We start from the raw sequence: 14,268 nt of genomic DNA, 5'->3' as shown, positions 1-14,268 counted from the left end.
GATCTGATTCCCAAAATACACTTTGGAGCACAGGAGAGTGCAAACATACTATAGCTCCTGTCTGCTGCTTTAAGGCAACAGTGACAGTGCTCAGATTTTATGATCCTGTTTGTTCTGAAGCACTTTTGGAAACTGAACATCAGTCGCTGTAGAGCCCTACTGATGTATATCTTTTTTTTTTAACACATTATCCTATATCCAAGTAAAACATACACAACTGTTGAATGGAAACTCACAGTATTTATTACTTTTAACATATATTATCCCTTCCTGCTATGAAATGAAGCATCCCCTGAAACCCCATAATTTTTCTTTATGTATTGGATGCACTTTCTTCCTATCCTCCAGAAGCTCAAGGGGGCATGCAAAGTATTATCACTTCCCATTCCACCCTCACAACAACAAACCAGAGAAGATAGGTTGGGTGAAGGGATGGTGATTAGTTCAAAGTCTTCCAGGGACCTCCATGACTGAGAGTAAATGTGAACTTGGGCAAGTGAGTTGTGTACTTCACAACTGAAGCCATACCCATGGCTGCCTAAAGTTGAATGTGCAGGGACAAGAACATACCCAGGATCTAAAATATCTAGCTGGAGTAAGGATTGCAGAAGCAGATATGAGAAGAGTGAAGATGTTTTCTTAGCCTGGCTTTGGGTATGAACTGCCTTCTTCCTCCATTTCAGAAGCTGTTCATCTGCTTCACTTGCTGGTAAGTTCTCTTTCCCCCACCCCATTTGGCTTAATGGAGAACAAGTGCCTCTGTTTTCATCTGTCACCTCTTGAAGCAATGCTGGAACATGAAAGTGCCATTTCAGAAACAAAAGCCATAATGGATGAGGCTTCAGCTAAGTGTAGATAATGCAAATAGCCTTTTGTTAGAGAATGCATGAAATGGCAACATATTTTTTTTCCAATGGACCTGTTCTTTTGGCCTCTTAAAAAGATGTACAGGGCTTGGTTGAAAATGATACATGCTGTAAATCACATGCTATCATGCCCGATTGATGGATTGGGGAGAAGAAGAAAAGTTGCTGAAACTGTTGCATGACAGAACATTGGCTACCATCGATCATGGGCTCAATGGGGAAGCACAAGCTGAAATTAAATCCAGACAAGATGCAGCTTGTTTGGAATGGGATTTCATTCCCCTGAAAAAGCACATTTGCAGTCTTGGAGTGCCACCACTGATTTCGCATGCAGAGGCTGCGTGAAGAGAGCTTTTGTATTGTTATGCCTAGAATACCAGGGGTGCCCCTTCCTGGGCCAGCTGGATGATGGCTATTCCTGCTCTGACAACATTCCATCCTGACTACAACAACATACTTTACTTGGGCCTCCCCTTTAAAAGAATTTAGAAGTCTAAAGGGGTGTAAGAGGGGCCTGCTAAAGTGTTATTCGGTGCAAGATACAGGTCTCCTAGGAAAGATCTACATTTGTGGCCAGTTGATTACTGGGCGTAATTTAAAGGATTTGTATTGACCATCCAAGCTCTAAAGCAGTTCAGGTGTGACTATCTGAGGGGGCCACTTTTCCTCCTACAAATCTTTCTGCTGTTAAAATCTTCAGAAGTCCCTCTGAAGCTACTCAGAGGCTCATGAGTTAGGATCGCAGGAGACAAGTTTCTCCTGCATTCAGGGGTGTCCACAGGGAATCATCAAATAAGTTAAGCTGGCAGATGTTGACGGTGTGATCAAAGCTCTGCCTGTTTTTTATGTGTGTGTCAAGATGGCACATGTGACATGCACAATGACAGGCAGGACTTAGATGGCACTGTCACACTGCCATCTTGACTTTTTTACCATACCTTGTGGACATCCTGGCCCGCATTTTTCCTGGGTCCTGGAATATTCTCCTTATGGAGCTGCAGTTACATGCCCTGTTCTCCCAGCCCTTCGAAAATCTATAAAAGTGCCTTTCTTTTTACCAGGAATGCAGTTGCTCATTAATATTAGCATTAGTTTTAGCAATAATTGGAATGTATGGGTTCAACTGTTGAGGTTTTCAGTTAATTTAATTTTTAATTTTTTAATCTTGGTATTGCCTTGAGTATTGAGGTGGGGATAAATCAAATTAGTAAACAAAGAAATCAATACATAAAGATCCTCGTGGAATATCGTGGAGGGGGAATAAGATCAAGAGTGAAATTGGTGCCGAGAATTATTCTGCTTTTCGTCACACTCCTTTAATGCCGCTTGATTTAATTTTTGCTTGAGGTGTTTTGCTTCTTCCAGCTTGCTGGAGACCTGATGTCATTACAGGGCAGGCAGAAGGGGAGAGAAGGAGCAGTAGCAAATGGTAGAGAATATTCATAGACAAATGGAAACGTCGTCTTTGCAGAGGGGGAAGGACAAGAAAGTGTCTCATCTCTTTTCTCAAAACTTCTATTCAGATTCAGATTTGATATTAGATCTATCCTGAGCCCACAGAGCCACATAGGCCTTTTCTGGCCCTTCGTCTCCTTCCCTTCCTTCTTTTCTTCCTCTTCAGTGCTGTTTTTTTCTCTTGTCATCTCTAAGAGCACAAGCAATGATTCAAAACGTGACAGAGCTGCCATCCGCAATTCCCTCGTCCTCTGTTTTCTGGGCTGCTGGGCACTTTTGGTATTCGGAGAGCAGGTTACAGGGGCTCTCACAAAATAGCTACTACGAAAAGCTTTCATAGCCATAAATTAGATGCTATACCACACTTTTTTTTTTTTAATGGTTCAATTGTGTCTGATTCTTGGAGACTGCCTGGACAAGTCCCTGCAGTTTTCTTGGTGAGGTTTTTCAGAAGTGGTTTGCCATTGCTCCTTCCTAGGGCACATACCCAATCACAAGACATCTCACTTGCCAGAAGACAAACTGGAAAGACTGTTCCCCCCAACAATCTTTTCTATGCCCGCCATAGCTTTCCTACCACCCCACGTTGCCTTCAATTTTTTCCCCTCCCCTGGGTGGGTTGATGTGCCTAGAAACAAAGCCCCAATATTTTCATTTTTCAAAAATACCTATGGGTTTTTTTAGTGGCCCTGTGAGATTCTTGTAAAAGATGCTGCTAGAAATAGGCACTTGAATTTGTAAGGGTCAGCCCTTTTAGATATCACCTTTATTGAAGGTTATAGTAACAGAATCTTGCAAGTCTGAAAGCTCTTCTCCCCTCCTTTACTTTTGATAAAAGCAGGGAGGGTATCTTCTGAGATGTTTCCCACACCCCTTTTCCTTCTGTGGGCTGAGATACCTTTGCATGACAGTTGTCTATGCTGCGGCTCTTCCTCCTGTCTCCCAAGGTCATTCCCACATACCATTAATGTAGAGTACCAGCTTTCCATTAATGTTTATTTCATCATTTTAAAAATAGTTTAAAAAGTGGTAGGCATACCACTTTTGGTATGCCAATCTGGCATACCCCCAAAAGTTTCCCTTGGCACAGATTTCATGATTTTTCAATTAGAAAAAAAATTATACAAAATTTACTATTTGATAGATAGGAGATGTGAGCCAGTTTGGTGTAGTGATTAAGGCACCAGGCTAGAAACCAGGAGACCACGAGTTCTAGTCCTCCCTTAGGCACAAAGACAGCTGGGTGACCTTGGGCCAGTCACTCTCTTTCAGCCCTAGGAAGGAGGCAATGGCAAGCCACTTCTGAAATCTTGCCAAGAAAATTGCAGGGACTTGACCAGGAAGTCTCTGAGAATCGGACATGATAGATTGGATTTTTTTTTTAAAAAAGATAGGAGATATGCTTAGATTCTTCAGCAAAGGATTGTTACCTTGTCGTGGTGCTGGAGCTTGAGCACCTCAATGATGCCATGAGCTAAACCGTGAAGGGCCACCCAAGACGGGAAGGTCATGACAGAGAGGTCAGACTAAATGCGATCTCTGGGGAAGGTAATGGCAACCCACCCCAGTATTCTTGCCATGAAAACTAAATGGATCAGTACAACCAGAGATATGTCAGTATACCATCGGAAGATGAGACCCCCATGTCGGAAGATGGTCAAAATGCTACTGGGGAGGAACAGAGGATGAGTTCAACTAGCCCCAGACGTGATGACGCAGCTAGCTCAAAGCCGAAAGGACGGCTAGCAGCCGACGGTGCTGGTGGTGAACGGCGAATCCGATGTTCTAAGGATCAACACACCGTTGGAACCTGGAATGTAAGATCTATGAGCCAGGGCAAATTGGATGTGGTTATTGGTGAGATGTCAAGATTAAAGATAGACATTTTGGGTGTCAGTGAACTGAAATGGATTGGAATGGGCCACTTCACATCAAATGACCACCAGATCTACTACTGTGGACAAGAGGGCCACAGAAGAAATGGAGTAGCCTTCATAATTAATAGTAAAGTGGCTAAAGCAGTGCTTGGATACAATCCAAAAAACGATAGAATGATCTCAATTCGAATTCAGGGCAAGCCATCTAACATCACAGTGATCCAAATATACGCCCCAACCACAAATGCTGAAGAAGCTGAAGTAGAGCAGTTCTATGAGGATCTGCAGCACCTACTGGACAACACACCTAAAAGAGATGTTATTTTCATCACAGGAGACTGGAATGCTAAGGTGGGCAGTCAAATGACACCTGGAATTACAGGTAAGCATGGCCTGGGAGAACAAAATGAAGCAGGACACAGGCTGATAGAATTTTGCCAAGACAACTCAATGTGCATAACAAACACTCTCTTCCAACAACCTAAGAGACGGCTTTATACATGGACTTCCCCAGATGGACAACACCGAAATCAGATTGACTACATCCTTTGCAGCCAAAGGTGGCGGACATCTGTACAGTCGGTAAAAACAAGACCTGGAGCTGACTGTAGTTCAGATCACGAACTTCTTCTTGCACAATTTAGGATCAGACTAAAGAGATTAGGGAAGACTAGATATGAGCTCACTAATATTCCTAAGGAATATGCAGTGGAGGTGAAGAATAGATTTAAGGGACTGGACTTAGTAGATAGGGTCCCGGAAGAACTCTGGACAGAAGTTGGCAGCATTGTTCAGGAGGCGGCAACAAAATACATCCCAAAGAAAGAGAAAACCAAGAAGGCAAAATGGCTGTCTGCTGAGACACTAGAAGTAGCCCAAGAAAGAAGGAAAGCAAAAGGCAACAGTGATAGGGGGAGATATGCCCAATTAAATGCAAAATTCCAGAGGTTAGCCAGAAGAGATAAGGAATTATATTTAAACAAGCAATGCGCGGAAGTGGAAGAAGACAATAGAACAGGAAGGACAAGAGACCTCTTCCAGAAAATTAGAAACATCGGAGGTAAATTCCAGGCCAAAATGGGTATGATCAAAAACAAAGATGGCAAGGACCTAACAGAAGAAGAAGAGATCAAGAAAAGGTGGCAAGAATATACAGAAGACCTGTATAGGAAGGATAACAATATTGGGGATAGCTTTGACGTTGTGGTCAGTGAGCTAGAGCCAGACATCCTGAAGAGTGAGGTTGAGTGGGCCTTAAGAAGCATTGCTAATAACAAGGCAGCAGGAGATGATGGCATCCCAGCTGAACTGTTCAAAATCTTACAAGATGATGCTGTCAAGGTAATGCATGCTATATGCCAGCAAATTTGGAAAACACAAGAATGGCCATCAGATTGGAAAAAATCAATTTATATCCCCATACCAAAAAAGGGAAACACTAAAGAATGTTCCAACTATCGAACAGTGGCACTCATTTCACATGCCAGTAAGGTAATGCTCAAGATCCTGCAAGGTAGACTTCAGCAATTCATGGAGCAAGAATTGCCAGATGTACAAGCTGGGTTTAGAAAAGGCAGAGGAACTAGGGACCAAATTGCCAATATCCGCTGGATAATGGAAAAAGCCAGGGAGTTTCAGAAAAACATCTATTTCTGTTTTATTGACTATTCTAAAGCCTTTGACTGTGTGGACCATAACAAATTGTGGCAAGTTCTTAGTGGTATCGGGACACCAAGTCATCTTGTCTGCCTCCTGAAGAATCTGTATAACGACCAAGTAGCAACAGTAAGAACAGACCACGGAACAACGGAGTGGTTTAAGATTGGGAAAGGAGTACGGCAGGGCTGTATACTCTCACCCTATCTATTCAACGTGTATGCAGAACACATCATGCGACAAGCTGGGCTTGAGGAATCCAAGGCTGGAGTTAAAATCTCTGGAAGAAACATTAACAATCTCAGATATGCAGATGATACCACTTTGATGGCTGAAAGCGAAGAGGAACTGAGGAGCCTTATGATGAAGGTGAGAGAAGAAAGTGCAAAAGCTGGCTTGCAGCTAAACCTCAAAAAACCCAAGATTATGGCAACCAGCTTGATTGATAATTGGCAAATAGAGGGAGAAAATGTAGAAGCAGTGAAAGACTTTGTATTCTTAGGTGCAAAGATTACTGCAGATGCTGACTGCAGTCAGGAAATCAGAAGACGCTTAATCCTTGGGAGAAGAGCAATGACAAATCTCGATAAAATAGTTAAGAGCAGAGACATCACACTGACAACAAAGGCCCGCATAGTTAAAGCAATGGTGTTCCCATAGTAACATATGGCTGCGAGAGCTGGACCATAAGGAAGGCTGAGCGAAGGAAGATCGATGCTTTTGAGCTGTGGTGTTGGAGGAAAATTCTGAGAGTGTCTTGGACTGCAAGAAGATCAAACCAGTCCATCCTCCAGGAAATTAAGCCAGACTGCTCACTTGAGGGAATGATATTAAAGGCAAAACTGAAATACTTTGGCCACATAATGAGAAGACAGGACACCCTGGAGAAGATGCTGATGCTAGGTAGAGTGGAAGGCAAAAGGAAGAGGGGCCGACCAAAGGCAAGATGGATGGATGATATTCTAGAGGTGATGGACTTGTCCCTGGGGGAGCTGGGGGTGTCGACGACCGACAGGAAGCTCTGGCGTGGGCTGGTCCATGAAGTCACGAAGAGTCGGAAGCGACTAAACGAATAAACAACAACAACAATGCTTAGATTGTTTATAATTTTCATTTCCCCCCTGTTATGTTTTGTTTGCTATTGTTTATCAGGGTCTTTGATTGATTGATTGATTGATTGATTGAATTATTTTTGTGCACTCTTTTTCAAACTGTAATAAAATAAAGGAAAACATTTAAAAAGAGGATGTATTATTTAGAACCCCTCCTCTGATTAATTTAGAGCCAGCACTGACCTGGATGTAGGAAAAATAGCATAGGAATTAAGCCAGCATAGGACCAAGTCAAAGAATCTTCATTCAACTTATTACAAAGGGACAGAGTTATTGTAATTTGGAGACATAGCCAATGCATATTCAGTGGCTGAGCCATAAAATAAAGCTAAAAGAAACACTGCTTCCTTTCTTCTTCCCCACCTGCTTTTTAAAGCCATATTTGCATTACCTATGTGACCTCTCCTGAAATGCGTCTAAAGGCTACCTGCAAGGAGTTGCCATTGTCTGTTTGGAAGACAAAGGCAACAGCCTGTGTCTCTGCATGTGAAGTCTAAGAAAGAAGGGAGGAAGAGGAAGAGAGAAGCATGTGAATGAAGACAGTCTCAGACGAACTCAGCCAGGCCCTGAAATATACCACAGCTTGTATGTGATGGGCCCAGGCTAGCAATATTTGCTGGAGGCTTGACAATCTGTCAGAAAACAATGTTAGTCTCTTGCGCTACTTACGTTGTTATATAAAATAAATCATGTTACTATCAGACCAGGCTTAAGATACTTTGTCAGGCTTAAAAGACTCCAAGCAGGCAAACCAACCTACAAGGATTAACTGAGGCCAACATATTTCTTAACCTTTTCTGGAACAAGGAACATTTGAATGCAATGAAAAGGCATTGCAACTTGGAACACCACCCATTTTCCCCTCTTGCATCTCACAGAGGTGAACCTGCTCTCTAAAGGCAGTTCCATAATTTTAGAACTTCATGGCTCCATGGGCTTAAAGAAGATTGTTCTTTTAAATGGCAATGTATTTGTTATCCATGGTGAATAGGTATGTCATCAATGGTTTTTTGAAAGAAGGCAGCGTGGAGACCAGACAACGTCCCTTAGGGAGAGGAAATTCCACAGTTGGGGCATGGACTCGGAAAAGGCCCCAAAGGAATGGTGTTGGGAATCTAACCACAATTTCTGCATGGTTTACAGCTCTTTGTTTACAGTTCTTTGGACCCAGTGGAGGAAAAAGATAGGTGATGCCTTATTTAGAGGAAGCCAAAGAGGGCAGAAGAGAACAGAGAATCTCTGAAAATTGTCTTCTGTGAGATTCTGGTTCACTTCTGGTACAAATACTGTATAGTTCAGAACCTGATGATTAAAGAAACTAGAACTCATGTTATCTTGAAAAACATTCTTGTTTTTTACAGTGTCTAACAATTGTTCCATTGGGGAAAAAAGTTATTACATGCATTAACTTAATTTTGAGATTCAATATTTTCAGATGTTCATATTCTTTTGAAGTTTATCCCTATCAGATGGAAGTTGACATCTAGACAAAGAAAATGGATTTTTGGTATTCTACTTACAACTCGAAGACTTACTGTTTGGCATTAGAAAGATAAACATATGGCCTCAACTATTCAGTGGACTGCAGAATTGATGTTACCAGCAATTTACAAACCAATAACTTATGAATACAGATTAGCTACTGATGATTATAATGACTTATGGCTTCCATTCATTGAAATATTTACTGAATAAAACTTGGATGTATGTATATGTCTGTGAATATACTGTATATTCTGTAACTTTTGTTTCTTTGTTTAGCTTCCCCCCCCCCTTCTTTATAATTTTGTCTGTTCTTTTTATTTTTCTTGGTTTTTTGTATTCCATTAACAAAAAAGATTTCTTGGGGGGGGGAGAAGAAATTCTTGTTAAATGTATTGAGAAAAGAACTTAGCTTATCATGATATATTTTTTGCTTTTGCTTTCTGCTCTGCACCAAGAAAATACAATTCTATTACTCTGGCTGTCCACACGACTGTGTGTGCTGTGTGCGTGTGTGTGTCTCATATTTTATCTGAAATCCCAGAAAAGGGAAGTCAATAACTCTACCACCTCATTAATGAGAATTCCACAAGATATGTGTTACATTTTCATTCCCTTTGGGTTTCTGCAAAATATATATCTGTCATCATAAAGACCTGCCTCTAAGAATTCTTTTGCACTAGAACAAGGTTTTCCCTGCCACAGTAAATCCAACAAAGACTTTTCTGAATTTTTTTTAGAAAGGAAACTAGTTTTCTTCCTTATTATCGATTATCCTCATTATTTATCCCTTATTATCTTCATTTAATCTTTACTGTTCTCCCTGGTCCCTTTCAGTATTCTGCCAAAGAGCTGGGACAAGACCATTTTTCTTTTCTAGCAATATATTAATCCCCTTCCTTTTATTTGGGCTTAAAAGAAATTCCTTAAAGTGCTAATGATACTAGAAATTCTAAAATCTAAAACCAATGGAAACCCCAGATTGTATACAATCATTATGCCAAGGTGCCCAATTTTGCATCCTCAAAAAGTTGACAAGTATCCAAGCACCTTATGCATGATCATTGGTGTTAGAGTCACATATGGGAGGCTATATCAATATGATAAAAAAGTAAATAAAATAATATGAGCTCCAGACCAGTTATAATCCCAGTTTTATCCTAGAAACAGAAACTGCAAGTTCACCTGCATTTTACATTTCTTGCAACTGGCAGGCTGGCCAACAGTCTCTGGAAACATTGCCATTGTTTGCCTGATTCAACCACATTTTTCTGCCCAGGGATGGCCATGAAGATGTTGGTCAAAGTCCACAAGACAAAGAGTATGATACCACAATCCAAGTTCTGTCCCTTGTGTAAGTATGTATGATGTGTCATCTTGCAGACTTCTGATTCCCCCCTGCAGATGCCACTGCATCTGTTTAACATGGACAGACTCACCAGATTACATTTTATCCAGGAACCTTTCAATAGAGGTGTAATTATGACATTCCTTTGGTTCTTAGTTCAATGCACCCTTAAGCCAAATGGGACTTCTTAACTAATTTCCAAGGTCAAATGCTGGTACCTTTGTTTCAAGCACAACATGAGAACAATTGAAAAAAATAACCCACATGCAAAAACATGCACATTGAAGGGAAAGGCTATATGAAAATGGATTATATAAGAGAAAACGTGTTTTTTAAATGTATATATTAGGAGGTGTATATGAACATGTATATTAGGGCAAATATGGAAAAAAACCCGCTGTGTATCTCAAGAAAATGGCATTCAAGGTTTCTGTTTCTTTTAGGGACCCATGAGACAGACATGTAAATTAGAAAAGCATGCCTTTAAAAGAATAGAGTTGGTTCAAGAACAGTTCAGGACAAATTCAAGGTCACAGATATGGGGATCTGGGCAAAATCACACTTGTCAGCTTTATCCACCATCTCCTGTAGCTTTGAGCGAATCTAAGTGCTGTTCCTTATTCTCATATTTGCTATAGAAGACAGGCAATAACAATGAAGATCATCAAATCCAGGCAACAGGAATCTTTTTCAACAACTTTTTTTTGGCACTAGGCCCTGCCACACCCCTTTGACAATTACCTTCACCATCTCTCAAGAACCAGAACTTTATCTTTTCAACTGAAGCAGGAAACTGAAACTCCCAGAAATGTTATTCCCACCACCCCTGCATGGGTGCAGGATTGTGCAAAACCCACAATTCTGTATTGTTCTGAGCGTTTTTTCTCTCTCTCCCGCTTCTGTGCAGGCACAAATAGAGTCCAACTTTTCCACCTTTCATTTCCTTCTCTTTGTTTACAGCTCTTTCTGCAGGAAAGGGAGAATTGTGTCCTTTCTCCTCTCCTCTTTCATTTTCAGGTTCCGGAATCAATTGAAAAAGAGGTCTTGTGGCAGGTCTGCAGTTCACATACAGTTGAGAGATGAATTGTCTATTTACCAATCCATTGAAAGGGGGGGAAAGTGCCCCAACAAGGCTTTCATTGTAATTTGTTTTTCTTACTAGGGCTGCTACACAGTGGCTACATTCTCACTTAGGAGATTATTTTGCACAATGAGCTACACCACATATGTGCACACTAGTGAGTACCTTTACATAGCCTTCACCTAGCCTGATGTGGCATGAACATATGTCCTTACCTGGGGCACATATGCATTGATAGCCATGGAATGGTACAGGGTCCCTTCTATGTGTCAGTCTGGGTGAGAAAAATGGTGTGATTGCAAAGAGGAGCTGCAGGAAACCCAAGGAGATACTTCTACCACAAACTGTGCTCCTGCCTCTAAAATGTGAAGGTGTGATGCCCATCTTGTTTCTCTTTTCTTTGGAAAATATTTGGATTAGCTATTCCAGTGATGATGCTTTAGTTGTCAAGGCTCAAATGTGAATGTGTATCAATCCATGATAAATAATTTATTATTTTATCTATTTTAAGGGATATTGGGCCATTCTACATGATATCCACAGTAAATCTGGAAATTCAGTTAAAAGGAAAGTCAACTAAATCTCAAAATTGAATTGATTTTCCAAATTTAATCATTTTGATTTGAAGGAGATGGATACTTCTGTCAATATACAAGGTTTTTTTTTCTTCCAGATCTGTTTGAATGTCCAGATCAACTTGGATCAATTTCCTTAATCCAGTCAATGATTCAAATCAAAATCAGCTTAGCCTCTGATTTACCAAGGCTAAGCTGAAAAAGCAAGTCAGTTCTGTCAAGGCAGTAGCATCATGACAAGGGAGAACCAGGGAACTGGAACCAGGCAGGACCTTGGATAGCTCTAGGTCAGCCCTGCTGGCTTATGTTTCCTTCTCTAAGGATTAGTGCCTCTACAATAGTCTATAAGCAACTGAAGCCTTACATAGGTTGTTTATAGTTTATAGGTACAGTGACCATACATCCTTTATTATAAAGGACAGTCCTTTATTTCACCCAGGTCACCCAGCTGGCTTATGCCTAAGGCAGGACTAGAACTCACAGTCTCCCGGTTTCTAGCCTGATGCCTTCACTACTACACCAAACTGGCTCTCCAAATATTGGTAAGTGTTGTATATCAACCATATCCAAATATAAAGATTACTCAGTGTTTTATTATAACTGACAACTTATCCTCTTCCCTCCCCTCCCCTAGATAGAAGTGTTTTTAATATAATTTTTATTAAATAATTTTTTAAAAGGAAGATTAAAAACTGATACAAACTAATATAAAGTAAGAAAAAGAAAAGAAAAAGAAAGAAAACAAAGAGAAAGCTGAAAGCACAAAGAAGTTTTTAAAAAAGTAAAAGAAAAATAGAAAAGAAAGAAAAAAAGATACAAAGTAGCAGCTTCCGATTTTCTTTACAGCAGTTATAAGTACAATGACAAGTTTACCTCTATGGTTACAATGTACCGCTCTTCTTTCTATAGTCTATTCTGTCTAATCATCAAAGCCATAAATCATAAGTTCATTTTTTTCTGTTTTACACAAAAACTCCATAAGGGGTTTCCAGTCAGCCATAAACATAGATACTGTCTTTTCTCTAACCAAAGAAGTCAATTTGGCCATCTCAGCAAGTTCCATCATCTTCACCAACTATTCTTCCATTGTGTAATGCTGAATCTTTCCATCTTTGTGCATGCAATAATCTCACTGCAGTCTAGATACAAGTATTTCAAATAAATTGATTTTAAAGAATTCCCTTAGTTATGTACAGACATATAGAATATAATATAATATCTATATATGTAGATATAGCTGCAACCAGGAAATGGTTACCTCCAGACACAATCACTTATCTACTCTGCAGCCTGATTACTCTCTGTCCTATCCAGCAGTGGCTAATTTATAGATTACCAATCCCACAAAAATCAATCACCCTAGAAGACAGTGTAGGAAATTCTGCAACATGAAGTTTTTTGGCCCAGGGCTCACACATCCATCCAAAGGATCACCAAGGAGACAAGCCAACTGGAAACCAATTTTGGCTGTTCTAGAGTTCTGACTGTACTAGAATTTGGATCATACTGTGATCCTTATTTCTTGCAGTCTCTCTAATCAGCTGTGATTGTCCTTCTTTTTGTTTTCATTTCTTTTATTCAGCACCTTGCATTGTTTGTTTTCAGTCAACTTCCTAAAATGTTGTTCCTTAATTGCTGAACTGGTGACGCACTGCATTATTTATCTCACATTTGGAAATCTGGCAACTTTCAAGAAAACAATGGCACATGTTTTTGACCTGACCTTGGAAGTAATGCGTGCCATAATATCTTCTGCAACCATAACATCAGGTTGATTAAACTAGACCTGTTTCAAACCATGGTGCATTCATCCACAATGCTAAAACCAATTGCAATGAAGTCATCCCTGCCCCCCCGCCCCCAGTAAATCTATAATATTTTTTTATTATATTTATATTATTTATATTTCTGGCAATAAATAAATAAATAAAGATGGTTTCCCTGAAACAGGACATTTTTTAAAACTGATAATAGTTCTCCCACCTTGCTCTTTTGTATGGCATCTAATATTTTATACATTTGACCGCACTGTTGCACTATTTCTTTTTTATTATGCCCAGTGTTGGTTTCTTCTATTATTTATGACAGGAACCAGATTTTTTATTGATGGAGATACTAAGAAAAACAAATAAATCAGCACAGTAAAAGCAGGGCTAATTATCAGAGATTCAACATCTTATTCTTCTGTTTACATACTTGCTTTTAGAGGGATGAAACATCTCCATGGTTCCTCAGTAAACGTTACATCTCCCAAAACAATGGCATTTGCCATGTTGTGGCTCTTCAGAGTCCCTGTTTCATTTTCTATATTCCTTAAGTCCTGGATTGTTTGGATTTACAATTGGTGCTCACCCTATCATTAGGCAGAATGGGAAAACAACTTCAGGAGGTAGATGATGGTCTGCCAGAAGGCAGAATGATGAGCACTGCTTCTCTAACTTTCATTCTCCCAATGACAGAGGATATGGTCTCATTGTCAGCTCTCACTTTCTTTAGCTCCTGTATTGGCAAGGGGGTGGGGGGGAAGTGTCATTTTTAAACCCAGCCCCAGGCACCAACAGGACTTGGGGCAAGATTGTGTTGAACATTCAAACTTCTTAAAACTAGGAGAAAGAAAGGTAATGATTTTGTGGCTGAAATCTTCCCTAAATCCCTCATAACCAACCAACCAAGGATTTGGTAGTGAATATCACATGAGATATCCCTCCCTCCCTCCCTCTCTTCCACACTCCCTGGGGTCAGAATCCCTCACATTAAATGTTAAACAAAGCAGGCAGGTATGGACTTTGCATGCATTCATCTTATGAAGAGGAACT

The 14,268-nt window shown here is 40.2% G+C and overlaps 1 protein-coding gene across 1 annotated transcript in view; it reads left to right on the top strand.

Moving 5' to 3' along the window:
• Positions 1-11,676, top strand: part of C11H16orf87 (chromosome 11 C16orf87 homolog) — a 399,243-nt gene extending 387,567 nt beyond the window's left edge. The window contains exon 5 of the transcript XR_010068618.1: positions 11,665-11,676. The gene's annotated coding sequence lies outside the window, so the exon portion shown is untranslated. The remainder of the gene's footprint in view (positions 1-11,664) is intronic.
• The last annotated feature ends 2,592 nt before the right edge of the window (positions 11,677-14,268 follow it).

The sequence above is a fragment of the Candoia aspera genome, chromosome 11, assembly GCF_035149785.1.
Source record: "Candoia aspera isolate rCanAsp1 chromosome 11, rCanAsp1.hap2, whole genome shotgun sequence".
Lineage (NCBI taxonomy): Eukaryota > Metazoa > Chordata > Lepidosauria > Squamata > Boidae > Candoia > Candoia aspera.
Note: the sequence above shows the minus strand (reverse complement) of the source record. Positions and strands in the feature narration are given on the sequence as shown.